The sequence below is a fragment of the Gossypium hirsutum genome, chromosome A05 (genome assembly GCF_007990345.1).
Source record: "Gossypium hirsutum isolate 1008001.06 chromosome A05, Gossypium_hirsutum_v2.1, whole genome shotgun sequence".
Lineage (NCBI taxonomy): Eukaryota > Viridiplantae > Streptophyta > Magnoliopsida > Malvales > Malvaceae > Gossypium > Gossypium hirsutum.
The window spans coordinates 11,045,739-11,059,240 of record NC_053428.1 but is presented as its reverse complement, the minus strand read 5'-3'; positions in this window follow the sequence as shown (position 1 = coordinate 11,059,240).

Here is a 13,502-nt window from a genome sequence, read left to right as displayed (position 1 = left end):
TATTTAATTGTTTTATTTTTTTATGGTATTAATTTGTGAACTCAATTCAATAAAAAAAAAAGAATTCAATGCGTTACTTTTTCTTGAATTCATTAAAAGTATTGCATTAAATTCAATTTTTTGTTCAATACAATAAATAAATCATGTTTAGTACCGTAAACAATATATAGCTGATGTGACCAATATTATAATTGCTGACCTACTATTTTGGTGGATATAAAATATATATTAAGAATAAATGAAAAAGAAAAAAAATTAATGGTGGTTAAAAAATATGAATAATTTTAAAATAATGAAAGACATGAACATCTTTATAATTATATATTTTGGTGTTTTATTATTTTCGTTACTAATTAAATTACTTGTTAATTTTTGGTACGAAACAATTATTTTATATTAGTATGGATTATGGTGTTTTATTATTTTTTTTATTAATTTAAAATTTTTTAATTAATTTTTAAATAAATTACGAGAAGAGGACAAATTTCTAATAACAATATAATTAACACGACAAACATTTTTTTATTTGATTTGAAAAATAGTAATCCATCTCTCTCTGTATATAAAACATAAAAATTTGTAATGCAATTAAAATTGAATGTAACTTATGAATGGAAAATGTTAACCATAGATTGATAGTGCATAAAACATGTAATAAATATAATTAAAATTTATCCTCACAGTTCAAGTGAAATTGTGAAACCTCAACAATTTCATTTATACTTTTTCTATTCAATGTCATTCTCACAAGGTAAAAGGAAAACAATTTTCCAAAAATTTATTTGCTCACACAATTCTATATTTTTTTATTTAAATCTTTTATAATTTAGAAAATTTTAAATTAGTAATAATGTTGCATTTTACCCTTTTAAATGATAAAAAAATTGATTTAATCCTCTAAAAATTATAAAGATATAAATTATTAAAATAATAAAATTATATTTTTACTATCGTAAAATATATAATTTAATTCTGCCAAATTTTTTTCTAGCTTCGTCCTTAATAATGCTAATTATAAATTTACCCTCGTAAATCAAATTTCTAAAAGCATCATTTTTTAAAAAGATTTTTGGGTACTTACAGCTCTAGTTATATTGAAAAGTTAGTTAATTAATTACTTAATTACTAATGATCGAAGAAAGACTTGATAAACTCATTATTATATTAAACTAATCAAAAGAGTGAAAAGCACTGAAACCTACCTTCTTCACAGAATTGGCTAAAGAAAAAAAAAAGTCGGCACGCCATTTATAATATAATAAAGTAAACCACAAGGAAAATATATAAAGTTAATGTGGTTTTCTTTTTGTGAGTGACATTGTGCTTAATTCTCTTTGCCCTTAAAAAATATATAGTTAAAAGTAAAATTTAATCATAAATTTGGCCACTAATATTTACATGTTTTATTAAAATAGTATTTTTTTACCGTCAATTTTTATTCTTTTTTTTAAATTGCTTTTTTTAATAGATATGATGAAAGTACCATTAAAAAAATTTAACGTGATGATGTGAAGTTTCATATGTGAAATATTTTTAATGAGATATAATTTATTATTTAGATAACTCAATAAAATAATTACATATGAAAAATAATAAAATAAATAAATAAATCATGAAGTTACAAAAAAATAACTCTTAATTTAAAGAAAATAAATGTAATTATCTAAACCAATGTTTCAAAATGAATGCATTTATTAATTATCTTTTTTAAACCTCTCAGTTAACAAACCTATGCATTTATTTTGAAACCTTTTATTTTCTTCAAATTAAGAGTTATTTTGTTAAGTTTATGTTTCATTTATTTATTTTATTATTTTTCACATGTAATTATCTTATCAAGTTACTTAAATAATAAATTACATCTCATTAAAAATATTCCACGTCATCCCCGTTAAATTTTTTAACAATACTTCTATCAAATCTACTAGAAAAAGCAGTTTGAAAAAAAAAAGGTTGATGGTAAAAAAAGGACTCAAAAATATAATTAGAGCCATTTTGACAAAACATGTAAACATTGGTAGTTATTAAATTTGTGATTAATCCTTAAAGTAAAAAAAAGTGAAGAAGAAAGACAATTAAGAGGTGGTTTACGGTTGAAGGCAGTAATGATAACATTAAAGTAGATTCAATCATCCAAACCTAACAAACGTTCCATTTTTATTTATTTTGGAAATCAGAAAGAAGTTCATTGATGTGAAATCTGTGTAAAGCCCAAAATTTTGCCCGGGCCCAGACCATAAAACCCAAATAGACCAAGACCAATAAAGAATTAACAGACCATTACAACAAAATTAACCCAAAAAAACAGACCCAATCCAAATGCCCAATAATGATAAAAACCTTAGAGGCCCGATTGGCCCAAACTATACTAGTTTTCAACCAAACACAAAACCCTAGTCTCATGCTTTGTAGCTGCCGCCGCGTCACCTCCCCTCACGCATGCACGCCTCTGATCAGTCGCCCCATGCTACCTCTGCCCTTGGCCATCACGTGCACCACCCACACCTGACACACCTGCAACAGAGACAGAAACAACAGCAAAAGGAAGCATGCGAGGAATGGGGCAAAGAATAAACAAAAGAACGGAAACAAAAAAAAAAAAAGAAATGAATGTTTATAGATCGACTTTAAAAAGCCAAAATCAAGGATCAAACAGGGGATTTTTTTTCTTTTTTGGGATTTTCCTTTCATTTTCAATTGTAATATTACTTAAGAATACAAGAGTAAAAGCAGATTCAAGCAAGAAAAACACCCGAAAACAGAAAAGGCAGTCAGATCTAAGGTTTCTTTTATTTTTATTGTTCAAAAACTCATCTATTATATATTTTTACATAGCATAAGTTTATAAAAAAAAAGAGTTAACAAAAAAATAAAAAATTTTACCACGCGGTGGCCAGCGCCGGCGCCGGCGAGCCTCCGGTGGCCGTCCGGTGACCCCCCCATGGCCGGAAATCGCTCCGAGCTCCCCTCTCCTCTCTCCCTTTTTTTTTTCCCTTCAGCTCTACAAATGATTTTTTTTGAAATTTTTTTGACTTTTATAGGGGGTCAAAACGCACCGTTTTGGACCCCCAGTTTAAACAAATAAAACGACGTCGTTTTGAACACGGGTCGGGTCGACCCAACCCGCACCAGGGAGGATCCGCGTGTTTTTCTTTGGAAGGGCTAATTGCACTTTTAGCCCTTCCGCTTTTTTGGGAGTTTACAATCAAGGTTTTTTATTTTTAATTTGGCTCCATGGTTTCGCCCCGAATTCATTCTGGTCCCCCATGCTGCTCAGCGTTTTAATACTTGGGTTTTATTGCGCTTTTGACCCTCCAAGTTGCACGCGTGTTACAATTAAGTCCCTTTTCTCTGTTTTCATTTTAAATTGGCCCTACAACTTTGTTTTTAATTCAATTTTAATCCTTTTTTCGTTTATTTTTGTATCTTTATTAAATATCCTTATTATTTTTATATTATTAGTATTATTAGTATTACTATTATTATAATTATGTACTAGTGTATATTTTTATTACGTACGTGTATACACATATTTTTTCGTATTTAATATTTTTCATTTCACTTTATTTTAATATTTTATTAATTTTATGTTCGTTTCTTTTATATTCCAATGTTATTATTATTATTATTATTATTATTATTATTATTAGTTTATGCTTTGTTATATATTTATATATTTATAATATGTATATATACGTACTTATACATACTTAAATATATTTTTCACATTTCATAATTCTTATATACTTACATATATTTATGCATATTTTACATCATATACATACTTATATATTTTATACTCTTAAAAATGCTTTTTGTATATTTCACATATTTTATAATTCACATACATATATTTTATATTATCACGATTTGTAAATATATAAATACACATTTACATTTTTTATAATATTTACCGATTTTATATATATGTACATACTTATCTATGTTTTCATATTCTGTAATTTATATATATTTCTTATTTTATGGCTTTAAATTATACATGCATATATATATTTTTTACATAATTGTATTTATTGTCATCATTGTTATTTGGTGTTTGTTTATTTATCCATGTACACTTGTGCTTTTTCTAAAATGTTAGTTCTATTTATTTATTTGTATGCTTTGTTTATGTAATCGCCTCGTCATTTCATTTTGCCTATTGCATTGTTGTTACTCATTTTACTTTGCTCACCTTGTCGTATTCGTTATTGTTTTGTCAAGCATTGACACTAAACACCAAAAGGAAAATTTTTCTAAATAAGGCAATATTTCGCGTTTGGAAACTCGAGAAAACGTGCCCTAACGTGTTGGGTTTCGATTTCTCGTTTGACTAAATAGCCAAATATCCTCTTAAAGCTTCAAAGTATGGTTTCATTAAACTATAAGGTGATCTTGGTTTCGATGGTTTAGAGTATCGTGTCCTAACGTGTAATAGCCCGATTTTAGGCTTAGTCGGAACAGTGGTTTCGGGACCACAAATTCGACGAAAAAAAAATGTAATGGCTTGAATTTTCAGAGGTGTCGGAACGGTGATTCGAGATCACTAAATTCGACAAATGGGTAGAAAATATTATTAATTTAGTAAGTATAAGTTAGATATGAAGTTAGGAAAATTTTTGAAATAGTGAATAGTGCACTAGAAATAAATATTAAAATAATTAGAATCGAAATGAGGTTTCAAGACCTCGGGGATTTTAAACTGAGCCATAAATATTTTTATAAATATTTATGGAGTGTTAAAAAGTTAGTATTAAAGTTTCGTTAAAAAATTTTAAAGTTCCGATAATTAATTGAACAAAAAGGACTAAATTGTAACAAATGCAAAATTTTGGGAAATGATTAAATAGCTTAAATGATAAAAGGAAGAGGGCTTAAAAGGCAAATAGACCCAAGGTCTATTTGGGCTGGACGGCAGAGGCATGAAATCAGCAAGAAAGTAAGGAGAATTAAGGGCAAAATTGGAAAATTGCAAAATTTGCTTAATAAAGTTAGGACCCAAGTGGAATTATCTAGATTTCTCTTCATTTTTTCTGAATTCTCATCAGATAAAACACCATGGAAGGGCTTCTTCAAGCTGGTTCTTCATATTTTATTACAAGTAAGTTCAATTCTTGACTATTTCTTGAAATTTTTGTATTTTTATGACTTTTACAACTAGGCCCACTTGTTAAATCCATTAGTTTTTGATTTTATGAAAGAAGTTGAAAGTTGATATGAATATGTGCTGGAAGTATATGATGATTTAGCATGAAATTAGAGCTTTAAATTGTTCATATGCTGATTTTATTGAAAGAATTGAATAGAAAGTGAATGTTTGGGACCTAATAGTAAAAGAGTTTGAAGATAGAGTTATATGTGGAAATTCTGAATTTCAATAGTTGTGTAACAACTTATAATGTCTAGTAAAGTACTAATTGAGAAAATTAGATTAATTGAGGGGTTAATTGAGAAAGGACCGAATTGTATAAACTGTGAAATTTGGGGCAAAATGGAAATCAACATTTTGCACTAAAGCAGTTTTGGACAGCAGCAGTAGTGTAACTTTGAAAAATCACAAAAAATTTTAGAGATTGAATTAGAGGATGAATAAAATATGAAACTAAAGCTTATTGAGTCTAGTTTCTTATAAAAGAAATTATGTGAGCAATGGAATTGTAAATCATGAGATATAATAGATTTTGTGAGACAAGGTCAGAATGAATTCGGGTTCCCCTGTTCTGACTTTGGAAAATAATTAAAAATTGTACAAAAATGATTATGAGTTATAGTTTATATGGTTAGAATCCTTAATGAGTCTATTTTTAGAAGAAACAAGCTAAAGCATCATCCGAATTCTGTACAATGAGATAATTAATTTTTAGTGAAGAGTGGTCGGAACTGTCAGACAGCGAAACAGGGGAAACTTTAAAGAATAAACTGTACTATTTGGCTGAACCAAAAATTATGAAAATTTTATGGTATGAAGATATGTGAGTCTAGTTTCAGGGAAAATTAACGGATCTTAATTTGGAGCTCTGTAGCTCCAGATTAAAATAATTTAGTGACTCTGACTCGGATAAACAGCTTTGAATATACATGTTAGTGAATATTGAAATTATGGTTAATGTTGTTTAAGTGTGTTATACACATTAAGGATGTGGAATGGAGAGGAGGAGGAGGAAAATTGGGAAATATATGAATGATTCATGTATAAATGGTCATATGTTTGATTATAACTCATAAACGATGAAATATGAATGATGCTTATTTTTGTGCATTATTGGTCATGGTTTAAGCTCATGTGTGAAAATAAAGTTTCATAGTATGTGTGTATGGTATATTCAGTATATGATTTGGCATGAAATAATACCATGAATGGTTTATGAATTAACACATGTTGGTAAGCCTGATATATGAATAAATGATCAAATTGAGCGGAACGCCGGATTTGAGTACTTCTAATCAAGTGACAAAGTGATAAGTGGTAGCTTTAGCTACACTTATCTGATCAAGTGACAAGTGGAAAGTGATAAGTAATAGCTTCGGCTATACTTATCTGATCAAGTGACAAAGTGATAAGTGATAGCTTCGGCTACACTTATCTGATCAAGTGACAAGTGGAAAGTGATAAGTAATAGCTTCGGCTATACTTATCTGATCAAGTGACAAAGTGATAAGTGATAGCTTCGGCTACACTTATCTGATCAAGTGACAAGTGAAAAGTGATAAGTGATAGCTTCGGCTATACTTATCTAATCAAGAGACAAAGTGATAAGTGATAGCTTTAGCTACACTTATCTGATCAAGAGACAAAGTGATAAGTGGCTACACTTATCTGATCAAGAAACAAAGTGATAAGTGGCTACACTTATCTGATCAAGAAACAAAGTGATAGGTGGCTACACTTATCTGATCAGGGACAAGTGATAAGTGATCATACGTAAGACCATAGTTATACTATGGCAAAGTGAAAGTGAAGTACTCAATTTTCCGTGACCGTTCCCTAATTTGATTAAGGATGGTAAGTGACAAATGGGCCCAAAAGAATTAAAGGAAATGGATAAGTGGTAGTGTATTTATATCAGGACGATGTTGTTATTCAAACTAAAGTGATATTTTCATTGCTAAATTGAGAATTTCATAAATGTGTTATTGAATGGTATAATCAATAAACATTGAGTTAAATGGTAAATACGTATTAGTTTTGAATTTGATGTCATTGAATTGTACGTGAATTAAATGGAAATTGCTAGTGATATGATTTAAATTATGAGCATGAGAAATTGCGAATTGAATGAAATGGAAATGAAGCAATAAATTGCATGAGTATGTATCGGGTCTCGCAGGCCCTAATTATTATGATTATAATGTTTTGAAGATATATTGTGAAAAGTTATAGAAACATGTTAATTATTTTGAAAGTTTTAATTTTGATGAAATTTTATAACTCGGTTAAATACGTTTACAAGTGTATGTGTTTTGGTAATGCCTCGTACCCTATTCCGGTGTTGGATACGGGTAAGGGGTGTTACATAACGTGCTGGATGTGATATTCCTTCGGAACAAGAGAATCTTATGTTTCAATTCACGATATCAGATTTTCTTTTAAGGATCGCATTTTTTAAAACTCTTCAAATTTTCAATTTTCGACACTAAGACACTAATTAATCAACTAGGTACCAATTTTGGGCGTATCGAGGGTGCTAATCCTTCCTCGTGCGTAACCGGCTCCCGAACTCATTTTTCTGAATTTCGTAGACCAAAATCGTTGTTTTAATAAAATTAAATCATTTATTAAAAATAACCACTTTTTGAGGTGACCTGATCACACCTCGTCAAAAAAGGATTGGTGGCGACTCCCGTTTTCATTCTTTTTTAAATCCAAGTCGACCCCGTTTTCATCCAAAAAATGGTGTCAACAGCTTGGTGACTCCACTGGGGACTTTAAATAAGAGAGTCAAGCCACAAGTGGATTACTTTTTGTCTTTGTGTCAAAATTGAAAACTTGCTTTTTGCCTTTATTTTGGCTTTTATTATTTGTTTATAATTACTGCTTTGTTTAGAGTTTAGGTGTATATTTCTGCACATTCCATTGCATGACCGTTGGTCACACCTTTTAAGTGGGAGTGAGAAACTACGCCTTCGTGAGGTTTTCACCTCCGCATGGGATAGTGAATCGCTTCCGGGATACATCCGTACCTATGTCTTCGTGAGATTTTCATCTCCGCATGGCCATAGGGAAATGTATTCCCCTGAACTGAACTCGGTCCATATGAGCCTATAATGGGTGAGGATCGAGGAATCTGCTGGTTCAGGTACCCTTACTTTAGAACCAAACCACACATAGCGAGCTATAAGAACCCACCGAGATAGAGCTATTCCAGACCCTAGTGCTTACCGAATAGATGCTTTATTTATTACTGTTTACTTTAAATCCTAGCTCTAATTTGCTTTGTTTGTGATTGCTTGGCATTTTCATTTCAAAAGAGGTGTCGATTCACGTTCAGTATAGATAGAAAGCTTATCATGGAAAAGAGGTTTCTTGATAAAGTAGAAGACAATGCAGCTGTACGATTATGGGCTGAGACGATATGGAGAGAGAAAGGCGATAGTCTTGCAGAAGGGTACGTATCAGAGTTATGGGACTTCACCCGTATCAGCGTAATCCAAAATGATCTTCGAGAAATGAAGGAAATATGGGATCAATGGGACGACGGGACCAAGTAGATGTTTTACTGTGACTACGGGGACTTGCCTTACCTACTTGGTATCAAAGTGGACAAGCATTTATTCCGAGCCCTAGCCCAGTTTTGGAATCCTGCTTACAGTTGTTTCACTTTTGGAAAAGTGGACTTGGTTCCCACCATGGAAGAATATACGACCCTGCTTCGGTGTCCAAAGATTCAAATTGACAAAGCCTATTCTAGAGCTGCTAGTGTCCCGACATTACTAAAAAAATGATGAGCATTACAGGGATGAGCGAACAGTGGGTCGCTGCCCGGATCCAACAGAAAAGAGACAGTAAATGCGTTCCTTGGAAAAGCTTGCGAGATTTAGTATTAGCACACCCTGATGTGAAGAAAAGAGTGGATGTCTTCGCTCTAGGTATCTATAGATTGGTAATTTTCCCTAGAGCTTTAGGGCACGTAGATGAGGCCGTCTCTGATTTGTTCGATCGGCTTAGTAAAGGAGTCACGCCCATCCCGGCAATCTTAGCAGAAACCTTCAGATCTCTAAGCGCATGTCGAAGAGCAGGGGAGGGAAGGTTCATCGGATGCGCGCAGCTACTATTGGTGTGGTTCCATAGTCACTTTTGGAAGGTGGAAAATGTCTCCTATCGAGTCTTCTCAGAAGACTATTCTCCATTGAAGGAACAAGTTGCTACACCAAGACGAGACGACATCACGGAAGAAAAGTGGATGACGATTCTCCAAAATCTTCAGGAGGATGACGTTGAATGGAAAGCTCCTTGGATGGTACCCGACGAGATCCTGTATCGATGTGGGGATTTCGACTGGGTCCCTTTACTCGGAATTTGGGGAGCTGTCGGTTATGCCCCTTTACTCGTATTAAGACAATATAGATCGAGACAGTTCATACCAGCAACACAAGGGCTGGCTCAATGTGAGTTTTCTTATAAGGATGAAAACTACAAGAGAAAAACTCGAGAAATATCTAACGCTTGGAAACAGGTTCACCGAATGAAAAGATTTACCGTAGGAGCGATGGCAACTTCAGAATATTATGGGTGGTGGAGTAAAAGAGTCAATGACAACATCCCTAAGCCGAGGGAAGATTGCGTTCAGTCTATAGAGGAGCATCTACAAGTAGTTCCGTCAGAATTAGAGATCATCAAACGAGACTTTGAGAAAAGAAATTCTGAGTTGGGAAAGAGGATAGAACAGTTAGAAGAAGAAAGAGTGCATTTGGGATCGATATCCACAAGCTAGAAGCCGAGAAATTAAGGAAGGGAAAGAACAAAGCTGAAGAGGATTTGGATAGTCTAAAAATAGATTACAAGAAGCTGCGGTTGTCGATGAGAACTGTCGGTCTGGGTAAAACGTCAGAGCAGTGGCGACAAGAGATCAATGAGGAAAAGAATAGGGCCGATCAGTGGGAAAAGAAATTTCAAGATGCGCGAGCTCGAGAAAACGCTTTGGAAAGGAGTTTGTTAGAGTGCCGAAATGAGAAGGCAGGATTAAAGGCCAAGGTGGCAGAGCTAGAAAAGTCACTTCACTCGTACCGTAGTCGCAACTCCATGATCGAATTAAGAGCAAGCTTAAATAAGATCGAAGAACTGAAAGGAAAGGTAGAGGAGCTTGAGGATGCATTACACAATTCTGAGCTACGAATGGAGCTTCTTGAGAGGAGTAATGATCAATGGCAAGAGCAATTCCATCATTCTCAAAGGCAGATTAGAGATAGAGATTACGTTATGGGCGAAGCTGTGACTCAAGTGCGGGAAGTGGCTGATCATCTGCAAACATTAGCAGTTCAGGCCGATGTATTGAGTTTAAAATATGAGTCAGAATCAAGCCGAGGTCGAGATTTAGCTTGGCTTCTTAGGAAGGTTAAGGCTTTGGGTATAAAGGCGAAGCCGTATATGTAATTTATTTTATGTAAAGAAATTTGCTTTCTAGTTGAGTTTTCTAATGAAATTGAATTCGAATCAATGCCTCTTTTTTTTGCATTCATCTCATACATTTGCATTACATCTCATAAAATGACCCTAATAAAATTAAATTATGACAGTTACCCTGGAAACCAACAAAAATCTAATCAAATATCACTACGGTACTCGTCGCCAAACAAAAGCAATGGATCAAAGGTTGGAAAGATTGGAACAGTTGCAACGAGAGATGCAAGATCAGATGCATGAACGACTGGAAAAAATCCAGCAGGACATGTTAGAATCCCAGAACACTGTGATGAACCAATTAAAGCAGTTATTGGCTGGAGGAAATAACAAAGGAAAAGACCCGTAGTCGATGCTGGGGAAGATCACGATGACCCTGTTTATCCTCCAAGTTTCACCCCAACTAACATCCAAGCACAACCAGAGGTGTACCCACAGAGGGTACCGGTTACCATTAGACCTCAATATCTGGCTGGTGCCTCGGTACCATTGCATTTTCAAATGGGCTCGGGTTCTAATCCCGGGATAATCCCACTAATCCTGTGGTCCCGGACCTCGATGATGTGGCAGAAACAGAAAAAACAAGAATGAACCTGCCAAAACAACTAGAGGACCGATGTAGATGGTTAGAGGAAAAATTTAGAGTCATGGAGAACATCGACTATCATCGCGGGGTTGACGCCAAGGATCTGAGTTTGGTCCCTGATTTAGTACTCCCACCTAAGTTCAAAATGCCGGAATTCGAAAAATATAATGGGACTAGTTGTCCTGAAGCTCATATAACTATGTTCTGTCGAAGAATGACAGGATACGTCAACAACGATCAGCTGTTAATCCACTGCTTCCAGGACAGTTTGATCGGATCTGCAGCCAAATGGTACAACCAACTGAGTCGTGCTAAAGTTAGTTCATGGAGAGACTTGGCGCAAGCTTTTATGAAGCAATACAGTCATGTAACGGATATAACACCCGATCGAATTACGTTACAAAACATGGAGAAAAAGCCTAGCGAGAATTTCAGGCAGTACGCCCAACGATGGAGAGAAGTGGCAACACAAGTCCAGCCACCCCTTTTGGAAAAAGAGGTCACCATGTTGTTTATCAACACTTTGAAAGCCCCGTTCATCAACCACATGTTGGGGAGTGCTACCAAGAGCTTCTCGGATATGGTAATGTCCGGTGAAATGATTGAGAACGCGGTAAGGAGCGGTAAGATTGACACGGGGGAAAACTTCAAAAGACCAGCCCCAAGGAAAAAAGAGGGCGAAGTAAACAACGTAAGCACATATAGTAAGAGCCATTCAAAACCGATTACTGTTGGCCCTCCAAAAATGATAACCACTAGTCACCAAGCCCCTTCAAGGCAGGAACCCAACACAAGGCCCAACACAAGGACTAACACAGAGAGACTTCAATTCACGCCCATTCCAATAACATACGGGAAACTGTATCAGAAGTTATTTGATGCACACATAGTATCTCCATTTTATCTCGAGCCCATGCAACCTCCATATCCCAAATGGTATGACACGAATGCCCAATGTGAATACCATGCAGGGATACCAGGACACTCAATTGAGAACTGCACTGGGTTTAAAAGGCGGTGGAAAGGTTCATTAAGATGGGGATTGTGAAGTTTGACAACCCATTAGGACCCAACGTAGCAGCGAATCCGTTACCCAACCATGCTGATAAAGGGGTAAACGCAATAATCGAAGGTGAGAAAAAGAGAATCAAAACCGACATTGCAGAGATAAAAACCCCATTGAGTTGGGTCTGGAGACAAATGATAGAAGGAGGTCTCATCAAACAAGATTCAAAAGAAAGGCCCGAAGGAACGAAGACGTACTGTGAGTTTCATGCTGAAGAAGACCATGACATTCAAAACTGCACTGAATTCAAGGCCATGGTGCAAAATCTGATGAACAACAAAGAGCTAGAATTTTATGAAGAGATCAAAGAACTTGAAAATGGAGAAGTTTATGCCTCGGAGGAGGGGCCTACGGGAAAGGCCCCAAATCACCCAGTGGTGATTATTCAAGGCCAACGAGTACAGGATCTAAAATACAACTGGCGCCAAGGGTCATAATCCAAAAACCTGTAGCCTTTCCTTACAAGGATAGCAAAAAGGTTCCTTGGAATTACGACTGCAATGTGATGATCACGGGAGAGGAGAACCCGATAAATGCTTCAGAAGAGGGTAATGACGCAGGCTTCTATACGCGTAGTGGAAAACGTTACGACCTGGGAAATACAAAAGGGAGCCTATAAAAGGAAAAGCCTTGGCGGTTGAACAAGATAAAACGAAGACGACCGGAATTGAACCGCATATTAACACACCGTGACTGAAAATGAGCTAGAGAATTCCTAAATTCTTGAAGCATAGAGAGTATAGCGTGGTGGAACAATTGCATAAGCAACCCGCTCGCATCTCAGTGCTCGAGTTACTTCTAAGTTCAGAGATACATCGTAATGCGTTGGTAAAAGTGCTAAATGAGACTTATGTCGCTAAAGATATCTCAGTGAACAAATTGGATCGCCTGGTTAACAATATAAATGCCGATAACTTCATCTTCTTCAACGATGATGAGATCCCGCCAGGTGGTATGGGATCTACCAAGGCCTTGCACATCACTGCCCGTTGCAAGGGGTGTATACTACCGGCGGTACTCGTGGACAATGGATCGACCCTGAATGTTTACCTCTGTCCACATTAAACAGGCTACCTGTGGATAGTTCTCACATGAATCATGCCAAAATATAGTGAGAGCATTTGATGGCACTGAGAGAAAAGTGATGGGGAGAATCGAGATACCTCTATTGATTGGTCCAAATACATACGAGGTGACTTTTGGTAATGGATATTAACCATCTTACATTGCCT